This window comes from Gossypium raimondii, chromosome 3, assembly GCF_025698545.1.
Source record: "Gossypium raimondii isolate GPD5lz chromosome 3, ASM2569854v1, whole genome shotgun sequence".
NCBI classification, from domain to species: domain Eukaryota; kingdom Viridiplantae; phylum Streptophyta; class Magnoliopsida; order Malvales; family Malvaceae; genus Gossypium; species Gossypium raimondii.
In genome coordinates, this window is record NC_068567.1 from 14,248,185 (window position 1) to 14,263,884 (window position 15,700).

At 30.8% G+C, this 15,700-nt stretch overlaps 1 non-coding gene and 1 pseudogene across 2 annotated transcripts; one reads left to right on the top strand and one right to left on the bottom strand.

Moving 5' to 3' along the window:
* The first annotated feature begins 6,284 nt into the window (after positions 1–6,284).
* On the top strand, positions 6,285–6,891 carry LOC105797266 (SKP1-like protein 1B; annotated as a pseudogene).
* A 4,204-nt stretch (positions 6,892–11,095) lies between these two features.
* On the bottom strand, positions 11,096–14,533 carry LOC105797267 (uncharacterized). Of its 2 annotated transcripts, XR_001134737.2 has the most exons (5): positions 13,595–14,533; positions 13,224–13,387; positions 12,550–12,665; positions 12,192–12,279; positions 11,096–11,546 (listed from the first exon to the last, which is right to left on the bottom strand). It is a non-coding gene; the product is annotated as an uncharacterized LOC105797267 (transcript). The 2 variants fall into 2 exon arrangements; XR_001134735.2 differs by having other exon boundaries at positions 13,224–14,528.
* Positions 14,534–15,700: the final 1,167 nt, after the last annotated feature.

The window sequence follows — 15,700 nt, forward strand, 5'->3', positions numbered from 1 at the left end:
TGCAATAAACTTGATTATGTAGTAGTTGTTGTTATCCAAGTCTACTACTTGAAATTTTCCCGAAGGCTTTCATAACATTGTGACCCTATTAACCAAAGATTTGTATCATATTGCTCTTCCCATCAGTCTGATGAAAATCGAGTTCACCATGCTCATGTCAATAATGACATGCACCAATTTTGAGAACGTTATTTTTGGGTAAGGTCTCTCTTTGCTTACTACCACATCATCATTCCTCGGAATAAATCACCCTCTAATTCAATCTCATCCTCCAGTCTCAGAATCAATGTGTTCTTCTCCATCAACATATCCTTAAAAGACTTCCTTAGACTATCCACATTCTCGATATCAACATCATCTCATCCAGATCTCTATTTTCCTTATTTTTTGCTTCTTTTTTGTTGCTCACTCCTCTTCCAACGAAATTAGATCATCAGGCCGTTCATTGCTTTGTATAAGAGGAAATGGGGAAATGCCTCCATCTCTTTTAATACTTTTATTTAATTAAATACATTAAAAGTAAAACAACTTTATTTCAATTAAAACTTGTCACACCCTCTTCTGTGCATCTCACCATAATTCACTTTTCTTCTTATTCTTCTTGATTAAGTTTGATGTCAATTTGAAGTTAAAAAATATCAATTCCCACAAAGAAACGTCTTGTCATCTCCGACAAGCTAATCCTATGGTTTGGTGATTTTAGATTTGAAATGTAAACTATAGGCTCACTTATGTTTACCAAAAGGCTAATGGCATTAAGAATTTGTTGAAAATTTACTACTTTTTTGTGTGTAGCTTTTTTAATTTTTTCAATTTGGATTTTTTTATTTCAGAATATGTTGGAATAAGTTTTAATATTCAGTGTTTTGACAAGCATAAAATGGGGTATAATGAATCTACTTTTATTTTTTATTTTTTTTATTTAAGATTTGCGTTTCAAGTATAAGAATGGGTTTCCCATTGATATTTGGGTTCTGCTTCTCTAAAACTTGCAAATATGTTGGTTTGAAATGCAAGAACATAACCATGATTGTTTTTTCCCATGTTTATATATGTAAGTTCAATTTTCTTCAACTTCAATTAAGTATTTTTGTCTTTCTTTGTGATCTTGTAAGAATATGTTACTTCCTCATCGTTCAAACACACTATTTTACAACTATAAAAGAATATGTAACTCATAACCGTATCAAGAACATGAAAGAATATGGAGTTAGGTTTTCTCGAGTTTGAAGAAAGGAAGAAAAGTCGATAAACATAAACATAGGTTATGAGATTACCTAAATGGGATAACCGTATCAATAACATGATAGAATTTTTTTTTGCAAATTTTATTAAAAACTAGTAAAACAATTAGGCACATATTTCGTTCTAATTGATTGATTATTCCTTTAACATGAGTAACGTTTGTAGTAGTACCAATAAATTAGACATATTATACACTCAATAAGATAACGCATATTCAAATATTGAAGACAATGTTATTAAGAAGAGTAACTATAAAAAGTGCGGAACATCCAATGTGTATAATGAGAACCAAGTTTGATCTTTATTTCATTCTAACGTGGGATTAAAAGTGTTTTTTTTTTTAAATAAAATCAAGTTACACAAGAAAATATCATAAGAAATTAGAGGGGAAAATTCTTAGAAACATAAACAAGTTCATAAGGTAAGGCTTAAACCATACTTGTGAAACATTGCTTTGAGACTAAGCTGTGAAACATATAATACACGTAGCAGGGTAAGTGTGAGTCTCCTTGGGACGGTTTACTCAAAACTCTAATAGTTAAACTATCTAATTAATCTCCCAATTTTAAGGTGTTTTCATTTTAGTCACTCAACCGTCAAATCTTTAACGGTAGTTAATTTGTAGACGCCACATCATGTTCACATTTTTATTTACTCTTTTGCTAAAAGCTCTAAATTTCTGTTTTTTTTTTTTTCAATTTTGAAATTTTAAATTTCAAAACATCAAAATCAATTAAATAAGTTATTGAGAAATTTGTATCCCTTGATAGTGTCAACCAATTTGCTAATATAATATTGAAATTAATTAAATTAATTACTTTAGTCTCCTTTTAAATCTTAACATTTTATTTTATGTTTCCAAATCAAAATCAACTCAAATAAATAATCTTTAACAAATCAAAATCAACTCAAATAAGTAATCTTTAACAATTATACATGAAACTCAAATTTCCTTTGATCATATGTTCTCAAGTCTTTCATACTAAGCTAAAAGAAAAGAAAATCCTTACAATTAATTAAATTAATTAATTTTATATCTCATGTCAAACAAAATCCAGAAATTTTTCATCACTTCTTTACCTAAATGAAGAACAATTAATTAATTTACTTAATCGCAATGATTTTTCTTTTATTTTAGCTTAGTATGGAAGATTGGAGATTATATAATAAAAAGGATTTTAAGTTTCGTTGGTAAATATTAAATATGAGTTATCAAGTTGAGTTTATTAACAATAATATAGAAACATAAAACAAAATTTTAAAATTTAGGAGATTAATTTAATGAATTTCAATATTACAAGAATAAATTTGATAACATTATCAATTGATAAAAAATTTAACAATTTATTTAATTGATTTTTATGTTTTGAAATTTAAATTTTCAAAATTGAAAAAAACAATTTTCAGCAATGTGATAAACAAGTAAAATTTGTCAAGTTTTTAATATATTATTTTAGTTTCTATTGTTTTTTCATTTTAATCCTTTTTTTTTGTACCCAATCAATACTTTAAAAAAAGATTTTTTTTTTTGACTGGTTAAAATGAAAGTGACCTAGAAGTTGAGTGATCAAACTGAAAGTAAGAACATGAAGTGACGTGTACAGTTAACCACCGTTAGAGATTTAACGGTTGGGTAACTAAAATGAAAGTGCTTTAAAAGTTAAACGACGAAATTACAAGGATTTCGTTTTGATCCCAAAATAAAAGCGCCTTAAGAGTAGGATGACTAACTAAGTTTTTTACCGAACTCTAATTAATACTTAGTGTGTGAGCTAGATGATTGTTCTCTTACTTGGACCATCCAACTTGTATAAAGAAGGAATATCAGGAGCAATGCACATGATGCTTGAGCTGCAAGCAAGCCAATCCAGAGTCGAATAGGTAACCGACCCACATGTTGGCTCCAATGGCATGGTTGGCCTCTTTAACACCCCACAACCAGTTGTTTGAGGGCAATTCATTTCTCTTGCCACAGGAGTATGGAGCATTAAAAAACTAATCGAGAAGAGGAAACCTTACAAATCTCAAATGTCTGAGGTTGAGACAAAATAGGTGCTCTATCTATTGCATAGAGCCTACAAAAAGGGTGAAGGGAAAAACCCAAGTAGAAGAGGCAATCTGAAAGGGGTTTGGTTGGGCCATAGCCTCATGGGCTTGGCCAAGACCAGACATGAGGATTGTGCCCAAGTATCGACCAATATTTGAAAATGGGCTGTTTGTATATTGTTTCGCGTAAAATTTCACACAATCACGATATAGTTGTTACCAAAACCATCAACTTGGTGCTATTCCATGTCCTGTTTACTTGGAATTTGAGCTATAACGACAAAAGTTTCTTTAATTTGCTCCCTTTTTTTGACTCATACAATAATAATAATAATAATAATAATTATCAGAACAATCAATAGAGAAATCCACAGCAAATTGTTTCTCTCTCAGCTGATTTCATGGACGGTGGAGGATAAGTATTATGGCGGCAATGGGATCTTTGCTGCTCGTTTTCAGTCCATATAACCTCCTCCTGTATAGATAGTGAGATTGCTGTTGTTTAACAAAATCAAGCAGCCGACTGTCTTATAATCCATTTGCCACATCCACACAATGGGAAAGGCTTGTATAATATAATTTTCGGGACCAAATTTTTCATATTTAAATTAGTCTGGAACAATTGGAAAGAAAAGAAACCACAGTAAGAATGAAGGCCAAGATATACTTTCTCTTTTTTTGGACCACATGTTGTCTTTTCGGTAGTTCGTTAATGGTCAGGACGGAGGCTGACTTAATTGGGTAAAAGTACAGCAAACCCCCTTTACTATACCTTAGATTGCATTTTAATCTCTCTAGACAAACTAACCCAAATTTGGTGCATATTTAAGGTATAATAACAAATTTAGCCCTCAACCCCCTCCTCTTTTAATATAGGAAGTAAATTAGAAGTTTTTGAAACTTATAAGGCTAAAGGGTAAAAAAGGCCTTAGTAACAATTTAAAAAAATCAATTAAGTCCTTGTAAAATTTAAAAATTATTTTAAGAAATCATAAAATTAGAAATAAAATTTATTAAAAGTTATGAAAATTTTATTTAAAAAAAACCAACCCATTAAAATCCAATGGTTATAAGATTTTTAAAAAATTGACCTCTATTCTTTTATTAGATCAGTATTGTTATTTTTAAAATAAAATTTTTATAACTTTTATTATATTTTGTTCATACTTTTTTAATATTTTTTAAAATTTAAAATGACTTAATTGATTTTTTTTAATTTGTTACTAAGGCCTTTCACTCTTTAGGCTTATTAATTTTAAAATTTTCTAATTTACTTCCTATATTAAAAGAGTAGGGTTAAATTGAATAAAATATAAATATTGATAGCTAAATTTGTTATTACAAGTTATATATAAACATCAAATTTTAACAGAAGACTGTTTTGCTTACTCATCCGACGTATAAGAGTTAATTTATTCCTTTTAATAGAGAATAAAATGCATAGTAGAGAGGTTAGTGAGACTTAAAACTGAATAGTTTCTTAGTTAATCTAGCTAATGTAGTCTATGAGAAAATTGTCTCTTTGTTAAAAAAAAATATATATCATAATAATTTATTGGTTTAAATATAGCATGTGGTTTGTTAATTTCTAGATTTATCCACAAATCTAAAATATATTATTATCATATATATATATATATATATATTAATTATATATAATTATAAACTAATTATAATATATTTTAATTAACAATGCATGGGAAATTTTTTTGATTAAATTGGTCAAACTCATTAATCGAATATCAATTTAATTAAAAGATCAAAATTTCATTTCTTTTACAAAGTAGTAAATATTATTTTGAAGATATTTATATCCTTTTATATTTTAATAAATCTAAAAACTATATACACATGGGATTTGAACTAAATGCACCATACTCTTTATAATCTCAATTTCACTATTTCAATCAAAATCACATTTGATTTTTATAAATTTATAATGGCATTGTTTGGAAATTGGTTGATAGCTGATTATTGATTGCAGTGGCTGGTTTGACCAATTGATTCTATTAACCGATTTGACCAATTGTTTCTATTAACTGTTTATTTAAAAGTGTTTGATAAAACTTAGTTGATAGCTAAAAGATGATGTGTAAAATGACAAATAATGGCATGACACATTTTTTTGTTAAGTATTTATTTGTTTATAATATTTTAGTCTTTATTGGGTGATATTATTGAAATAAAACACTATTACCAAAGAATTAAGACATCCATCATGGAAATTAATTAGTGAATATTTTTGAAAATATTGATTCCTTATTTTGCAAATAAAACCTTGTGGAAAATGATAAATATTAATAGTGTATCAATATAACCGTAAACTATATTTTTAATGATAATTATGTCATGTTCTTAGTATATAAATTAGTGATAATTATGTCACACTTTGTCAAGTAGCATATTTAAATTAAAATAAAGTTGTATAAGAAATCATTTTACACTAGGGGTGAGCAAAACTCGATTCAACTTGAAAAAATAAAATAAAAATCGAATTTCGCGTTAAACGAATCAAGTTATTCGAATTAATCGAGTTGTTCGAGTCAACTCGAATTTGTTTTCAAATTTCAAATTCGAATCGAGTTTGATTTTCGAATTTGAATAACTCGAATAATTCGAATAAACCAAATATTAAACTATAATATTTTATATTTTTATCTCAAACTCCCAAACCACTTTATTTTCCACCCAAAACTTTTACTCCTCCCACTTTCACCCAAAAACTTTTACTCCCCTCCCATCCCACCTCTTTCTACCCCAACCCCCCTCCAATTTTTTTTTGAATATTCCCCCCCCCAAATTTTACTCCCTCAACCCCCAAAATTTTTTTATTTTCCCCCTAAACTTTTACTTATCACCCTTTACCCCCAAATCAAAAATTAAAATCTTCCAAAAAAGATCCCTAAACCCAAATAGTAATAATTTTATTTATATCTACTATTTATATTATTAAATTAAACTAGGATGATAAAATAGGATCCATCCCTCCAAAGTTTAGAAGGACGTTGTTCTGTCATTGCTACTCTAGTTCTTGAAGATAAGAGTTTGTGGTGAGAGAATTGTAGAAGAAAACAATGGGATCGACATCGACCAAGATAAAGTTGAGGACCTTCGACCAAAAGGTTTTCAAGGTGGAGGAAGCGGTTGTAGTCTAGTCTTTAACGATCAAATACTTTTACGAAAACGGTTGCCCCGGCAGCGTCATCCTTGTCCATAGCGTCTCCAGCAACATCTTATCCAAGATTCTCGACTACTGCAAGAAGCACTTAAATTCTGCCACTGGTAAGAAGACATCTCCCTTGAGGAACTCTACGAGTGGGATGCTAATTTTGTTAAGGTTGACCAAAACACCTTCTTCGACCTCATCCTAGCGGCCAACTGTTTGAAAATAGAGAGCTTGTTGGACTTGACATGCCAAACTATTGCCAACATGATAAAGGCGAAGAGACCTGAGGAGATTCGCACTACCTTCAACATCAAGAACGATTACACCCCTGAGGCAGAAGAGGCTATTAGGAGGGAGAAAAAATGGGCATTCGACATGCTTGGAGTATGAAGCTTCACCGGTGATAGGTTCTCAAGTTTGGAAAAGTTACAACATTGCCCCTTTTTCTTGACATTTGCTTTACAATCTATTTCTTGAGGATTTCATATGAGAATGCCTCTTTTCCATGCTTAAGTCTTTAGTTTTCAAATTTGATTGAATGTGTTGATCGATTTCTTGCTTTGCGTTTTGTGGTATATACTTAAAATCATCGTAGAAACAAACATATCTTACACCATCCTAGATAACAATCGAAGTTTAGTTGATTCAAAAAAAAATGAAAATAAACTAAGAGTACAAATTATTCAAGAAATATATAAATGTGGAAAATGGAGTAATTTTTTAGCAAGCATGACCAGATATGACATTACACATATCTCATTCCCAATCAGCTATGAAAAAAGTTGTCCATCTCAACATTTTTTGTTTTGGAGGTTTTAGCTCAACAAGCTCTTGCAAATTTTTATTCACCAAACACTATAATTAAAAGATTTGACTACGCAATCCTCCATTTGTACCCAAATCAATTAAAAAAAAAAAGACCGAAAACTATATTTATCAAACACCCCTATATAAATACTTTCACCTACATCAATTAATACACAAATGTTTATTTTATGTCAATGTCATGGAAAATCAAACTTCAACGTTCAAACTCTTGGATGAATAATTTATTTATCACTTCATTTGATTGATGACATTTCTTTTGATTTATTGACTTAACTTTCCCTACAATGGTCCACATGGCCATGGGTCAAGCTCCTTCATACAACACCATTCCATATATATTGAAATTAGAATTTAAAAAAGGGTCTCATTATTTGTATTTTTTATTTCTAAATTACTTAATCTACTTGAAAGGAGCATTACTATAAAGTTAATTTCTAGACCACTAACAAGATAAAAGCTGCTTTAAATATATGGAAAAAGAAAAAAAGTGAAATATGAAAAATGACTTACCAAAAAAAGTGAATGGGTTAAAGAGATGAAGTGGAGTGAGTGTGAAATTATTTGATAAACAAAAGATGAAGCAAGAAGGGATGGGATATGACACAACAAGCACTTGAATGATTTAGATGTGTACAACTGTTTCTATTGAAATTTAAATACATCCTAAGTATAAATTATTTATTAAATTTTATAAATTCAGTTTTATCAAGTTTTGGGCATGAATTTTTTTATTCCATCTTATTTAATTAAGTTGAATTATTATTAAAGGATAATGTATACTTTGTTTTTTGTTTTTGTTTTGATAAAAGAGATCCAATTTATAGTTTGTTTAAATTTAATTATAAAACATATCAACATTAAATAATTTCTTAAATAAGGAGTTAGGCTTATCCCTTAAAATGAGAAATTTAGTTTTTAGCCCTTTAAGTTTTATATAATTTTAAGTTAGTAAGTGGTATAATTATATAATTTTCTCTTTAAAAATGATAAAATTTTGATTTAATCCTTTAAAAATTTTAAATAATATAAATTATTAAGATGATGAAATTTTATTTTAACTCTCATATACAATTTAATTCCACCCTCTAAAATATATTTTTGATTTTGGATCTAACATAAAATTTGGGGACAGTGCGTAATTGAATTATTTTGTTTATAGTGTTAAGTTGTATAATGCCAAAAAAAGAAATGAAAGACAATAAGCACGATCAATGGCCTTGGGCAGGTCAAGATCACAATTATCTTGGTGTAATTGATGGATATGGTATGGGAGACATGAGTGGAAGTGTGGGAAAAAATGTGAATGCCAAATTGGACCAACCTTACCCGTTCAGTTGTGATTTCTCATGTTTTAATTCATCATCTCCTTGGCTTTGCTACCAAATCTCTTGCCCAATACTTTAATAAAAAATTATAAGGAATGAGTGGAAGTGGAATTATAAGGAATTAAGAATTGAATTGATTGATGTTCCATCATGAATTGATAGAAAAAAAACACAAAAATCTGACCTGATAAATTTGGAAAAGATCTTAGGGAAATGTATTATGCATTAATAAAATAATAGAGCCCTACTCAAATACTTTGTCAAAGGATCAACTTAGAATCTAGAAGGGATGAGTGGCATCCTACATATAAGGGGTAGATGTAAAAACTATATATAATATCTCTTTTTTTTTGGAATTATGGATTCTCTTAATGAAAATGTTATGTTTGGAGAATGCTTTACGGAAGGTTTAATCCCTAAGAAACTCCGTTTTAGAGATAAAGATGAGAGTGTGAACATGGAGTTAGAGGTAGATCAGATTGAGAAACCAACAACTTCTTGGAAAGACAAGTTAGTTGCTTCTTCTCCCAATTCTGGTGGGATTGATTTAAAGGCAAAGGAGGATTTTGAATTGTTGGAAGCAGACGCAAAAAAGTCCTTCATCAATGGTATTCCTTCAATCGAATTCTCAAATAGAATTCAACATGTTCTTATTTGGGGTATGGATAATACTGTGATATTGAAGCTTCTGGGTCGTAATATTGGTTTCTTGGTTTTACAGAACAAAATTTACAACCTATGGAAGCATTCGTTGTCGTTCCATCTGATGGATATTGAGAATGGCTACTTCTTGCCCAAATTCGATAATAAGTTTGACTGCAAAAGGTTCTCTCGGAAGGTCCGAGGATTATTTTCGGTCAGTACCTGACTGTGCAACCGTGGTCGGTGTCATTTGATCTGGCACAAACATTCCCGAGCATGGTAATGTTGTGGATCAGATTTTCGGGGCCACTAGGGTATATGTATAAACACAAGATCTTAGTGGAAATAGGAGGCCTGGTGGGTAACGTTACTAAACTGGATTTGAACATAGATAATAGAATAAGAGGAAGATTCACTCGCATGGCAGTTTATGTTAATCTGGACAAACCAGTGGTGTCTCAAATTATAATCAATGGTAAAATACAGAAAGTTGAGTATGAATTTTTACCAAGGGTTTGTTTTCACTGTGGAAGATATGGACACATGAAAGATGTTTGCGGGTCTCTGAACCCAGATCTGAAAAGCACCCAACGTCGTCTGAAACGTTACCGAAAGAAGAAAATATGATCGTTAACCAAAGGATTCACCATTGATGGGCGCTGGAATCACGGCGAAAAAAATGAGGAGTCCTATTTTAGAGCTTTAACCGAAATGAAAAATAATCCTAGAAATCATTCTAATGATAAAGATGACAGTCTGGCTAATTGGCACAATAAGGGAAATGAAATCTTGTCTGGAGGCATTCAAGATTCTGAAACCCTGCATTTGAATATAGGTTGACTGGATATTAGGGCTCAGCTTAAAGGTCCACTCATAAGCTAGGCTTCGAAAATTTGGCAGGCCCTTCAAGGCCAAAACAGACTATTAAGGGATCAAGTGTTAGGCCTATTTGGTCCAAAAAAACAGATAGATAATCTAAGGGCACGTTTGGTTCGCTGTAATGGAATAGAGACGTAATAGTAATTTAATTGTTTGGTTGAATGGAATGGAATAGAACTGTAATAGTATTCTTGTGTTTGGTTGAATGAAATGATGTTGTAATAGCATAAGGAAAAAAACTAAAATGACTAGAATACCCTTAGCAGATTTTTTTTAGGTAGATGATTATTGTTATTGTTATTAAATTTTAATAAGATTATTAATATAAATAATAAATAATTTAATCATATTTTAACAGAATTATTATTAAATATAATTTAATAAAATATATAATTTAATAAAATTCTTAATATTAAATATTCTTATATGAATTTACTAAAATCATAATATATAATACTATAAAATATAATTTAAAATAATTATTATTAAATATAATTTAATAAACATATATAATTTAATAAAATTCTTAATATTAAATATTCTTATATGAATTTACTAAAATCATAATATATAATACTATAAAATATAATTTAAAATAATTATTATTAAACATAATTTAATAAAATATATAATTTAATAAAATTCTTAAAATTAAATATTCTTATATGAATTTACTAAAATCATAATATATAATACTATAAAATATAATTTAAAATAATTATTATTAAACATAATTTAATAAAATATATAATTTAATAAAATTCTTAATATTAAATATTCTTATATGAATTTATTAAAATCATAATATATAATACTATAAAAATAATATTTTTATTTCACACCGCTAAAAACCATATCAAATTCAACTTCTTTTTAATCATCTCATTTACATTCTTACATTAAATGATCATACAAAATTTAAATGACCTAACAATGGACACTAATTATTTTTGAGTTCAAAACATTAACAAGGAACTGTTCATAATGTTTGATCAAAATGTTAACATAATCATATTTGAAAACCCAATCTAATAACCACATTACATACTTTCTCCTAAAACTAAAATCTTTGAAACTTCTGCCGAATAAACAACATGATGTTCATTATAAGAAACTTCAACTACAAGCATACTACAATAAGTTAATACAAAAGAGTTCTTTCAAAGCTGTTACCATTGCATTATAAATCTTTTCACCCCATTCCAGCTTTAGATTTGTTAGTTTCTCCTAAAAATTGGATGCCAATATGGATTCTTCAGATTCTCCTGCCATGATGAGTATAGAGTAGTGGCCTGAATTTCTACTTCATCAGGAGGAAATCGCGACTTACAAGTGTCATGAAAAGTCTTTGGATCAAGCTCTTCCATTCTCTTTAATCCAATATTAGTGCGAATACCCAACAATTCTGGCAAACCCTGCATAAAAGAAAAAGAACATTGATTTTATGACCAGTTGCTTGAGTCTGCATCATAATCCAAGGCTTAGGCAAACGTAATTCAGTTTTAAGCCAAGATAAAGTAGGCAATACCAGAATTAGCCAAGATAAAGTAGGCAATACCAGAATTGTGATGAACACAAAGTCAATTGGCATTGGTCCAAACTATGATAAAAAGGAGCTACTCTTAGCAACTAGGAAAAATATGACATAAAAAGACATCAACTTAATATTTTTCCCATGAAGAAAAAAAAGAACATCTTAACACCATACATCAATGGAAAGCAAGACCAAGTCATTTTGCCTCTATATTAATGGATTTTCCAGCAGCAATCTGAAACACAACTCCATAAGTTAAGCTATCATAAAGATACAATTATGGCTATAATAGTGCTACAGAGCTTTATAAACTTTAAAATACAGCAGCCAAGTACATTGAATAATCAATGCCCATATTGATAAAGAGAAGGCCAACAACCACAATAATGAAGAGACATTTAAGCTATCTAAGAACAAACATAAGCATCCATGTTAATCAGATTCACCAAGACCATGAAACAACTTATAGAAAGATATAGAAAAAAACGCTTATGAAAACAACTAAACATGAAAAAAAAATACCTACATATATCTCACAACAGTACTAGCATAATCAACAGCTCTCCTTTGGGTCAGCTTTCTCATTCTTTTCGTAGCAAAATTGTCACCATGAGCTGAAAGAAAAATAAAAGAATTTTGTCAGAATTAAAATTAAGATAGCCTAACTTCTTTGAATTGTAACTCATCTAAACAGGTAGTTGAGAGTAGCCATAGACCTAGAGGGGTTACTAAAACATAAAGCTCATGGTAGAAAATGAACATCTAAGTGCACCAAACAATTCTCCTCAGGCTTAGGGGGTAAAAACATGAAAGAAGTACATGAAATGATCTAAGAAATATTGAGCGTTAGCTGTTAAGAACAATGAAAGATCAACAAGACTCACTCAAGCTCCTGCCTAAGTGCATCAAACAATTCTCTTTTGGTCTGTTTCTCCACACCAGACGTGTTTAGGACCTTACTCTACTCTGCCATTTTGATTGTTGTGTTCTTCAGCTCCTCCTATAGCAAAGAGAAATTGCAAATATCATATACATTGGAGGAGTGTTATAAGTCATTACTCTTCAAATTCAATGAAAGTAGGTTTTGTAGACAATATTAATTAATTATGTAATGTCAGCAAAGCACACAATCAATATCAGCAACTTCAATGGAGACCCAAGAACTTAAGTTAACCATCATCTTTAACCAAGTTAGAACAATAAATATAATAAACAAATCATTGAAGCTTTATGGAGTCAAACATTTATAGAGATTATACGATAAGCATATAACATTATAACCAGTACCCATAAAAAGAACAAAATCTTCTCTTTTATAACATCATAAAGAAAGAGAGACTAAAAGGACTTAATTGTATTCAAACAAGGAACAAATATTCATATTCAAGCTATTATCAAACGAGCTCAAATAAATAACATCAGTAAAATTGTAAAATTTCATGATAATAAACAAAATTAAGGGGCACTGTCCCAGAAACTCATTCAAGGAACTATTTTTACATAAAAAACACACAGATAAAACCAGGTTGAATATAAAAGAGATTATTGAGAGACTGACATTGGCTTTTAGCTGATTTATAATCTTCAACTTGAGAGCATCAATGGTTCCATCATTCATCAATGGTTCCAACACATCTTTTAGGGTTATTACTGATGATGACCCCATATTTTAATTTTCACCAAAAACTAAAATTGACAGATTGAATCCCTTCAATTCAATGCCTGAAATAAAAGAAAAAACAAAAACACTCCTAGGGCTTCGTTAAGCAAAAATAAAATTTGGGTATTTGAAAAAAGAAACAGAAGTTAAATAGCAGACGATGAAGATTAGAAAGTTAGAAATGAAGATTAGAAAGTTGAATAGCAGACGATGGAGATTAAAAAGTAAAATGAACGCTGATGATGCAAGGCCATTGACGAAAATCTTACCTCGTAGAAGACGAAGAGCGACAGAGAGAGAGAGGAAGAAAGACTGAAAGAAACAAACCAGACAAGACTCACCGTAAAGATTAATTCAACAACAGTAACGCGATTTAATCCGCCATTTAGAAATTCTAGAAGAAGATTTGGAAAAGAAGGAAATGTAGGAGAAGAAGGAAACGTAGGAGAAGATGCTGAGGGCAGAAAATGGAAAATAGGAAAGAAACTCAGATGGAATCCCTATTCAGCGCTTAAAGGAAGGAATGGCTATTACAGCCAATGGTTGTAATAGAGCCTGAATAGAATCAAGCTGTAATGCTATTACAGCTAACCAAACACACGTTTGGTGGTAGGCTAATTGAATTGGGGGGAATGCATTCCTATTCCCCCAACCAAACATGCTGTAAGGGTCTTAAACCATGGTTCTTCTTTGGACCTTAGGGTGAACAGGTCGACGATAGGTAATAAACCAGGTCAGGGGAGTAGTTAGTCTACTAGGCCAGTGACAAGGGAGGATTTAACTATTCATAATCGAATACTGGAGAATCCTAATCGGTAACATCAATCGGAGGCATCAGTTACTGAAAGTGAAATCAAGGGTCAGGCTGGAGGTGATGGGTTTACAGATTCAGAATTAGCCACTCCCAACGGTAACAATGGTAGTGCTATAAAGTCCTTATCCCGACCTAGTTCAGTGTTGCAAGGACTTATCGACGTTTCAGTTGGGGATCCCATCAGAGGCCTCAACCCCAGCAGATACACAGCAATATCCTTCAAGGATCTTAAAAACCCAAACGACGACGTCTCGACGGAGGGGGGCTTCACTTAAATTTCAGGGGTTGAAAAATTAAAGACGCCGGGAAAGAATTTAGGGGAGAAAGTTGGGGGAGCACATGTTTCTAAAAAACTTAATAAATTATCCATGGACAAGGGAGCAAGTTTAAAGTAAACAGTATCTCTAAACCTTTGTTGCATGATTCAATGATTCTATTGGTTGAGTTTATTTCAATAGAGCTTGTAGAGGAGTTAGGCCCAAGTGACCCAAATTTAGTTAAAGAACCTCAGGCCTGAAGTATATTAGTTGGACAGTAAGGTTTCAGTTTACTTCTCTTTACTTTATTTTATATGGATTTAAATCTAACTATATTTTCTTGAAATTGTCAAGGCTGTGCTAGCAGTAAATTTCTTCATATTTTCCGTAAGTTTAATATTAAGCATAACTCAGATATTGTGTGTTTGCTGGAACCGAGAGTAAGCGGTAAAAAAGTAAATTCAATTATTGATAAATTGGGTTTTAATTATTCTCACCGTATTGAAGCTATTGGTTTTTTAAGAGGAATTTGGGTAGGCTGAAACTAATCTGTTTGGATTAGTAGTATCTATAATCATCCTCAGTTCGTTCTCCTTTGTGCTTCTGGCAATGTTCCCTCTAACTTTGTTTTTATCATTTTTGTTTATGGTAGCCAAGACAGAGGGAAAAGAAAGCTTTAATAGGATAACTTGGTAGCTGTGTTACCTCAAGATCCCTTTCTGTGGCAGATTATGGGAGACTTTAATGTTATTTTATCACCTAATGATAAGAAAAGTGATTGTGGCACAGGAAAGAAATGTAAGTTTTTTTGGTAATTTTGTTGATTCTTGTAGTTTGCAGGACATGGGGTACATTGGGCCTTCCTTTACTTGGCAAAGAAGTAACACATATGAGAGGCTTGATCAAGCACTAGCCAATGATACTTGGGTTTTATCTTTTTTTGCACAGCCTCGTGTATCACCTTCCATGTATTAAATCTTATCACAGGCCCATTCTTCTAATAACTAAATTAGATTTTAGTGTGCCTAAAGAAAACCCTTTCGGTTTCTCGAAGGATGGACAAAACACAGTAATTTTCCCGCTTTGGTCAAATATAAGTGGAATTACTCAGGTAATATGGTTGACTCTCTTACTAGTTTTACCTCACATGTTAAAGAATGGAACAGGTTCGTTTATGACTTTATAGGTACTTGCAAAAAAGACCTTATAAGATCACTTGCGAACATTCAAAAGACGGTGGATCATTCGGCCTCTAATCGATTAGTCAATCTAGAAATAGATGTACGAGAAGAGTTGAAAAAGCT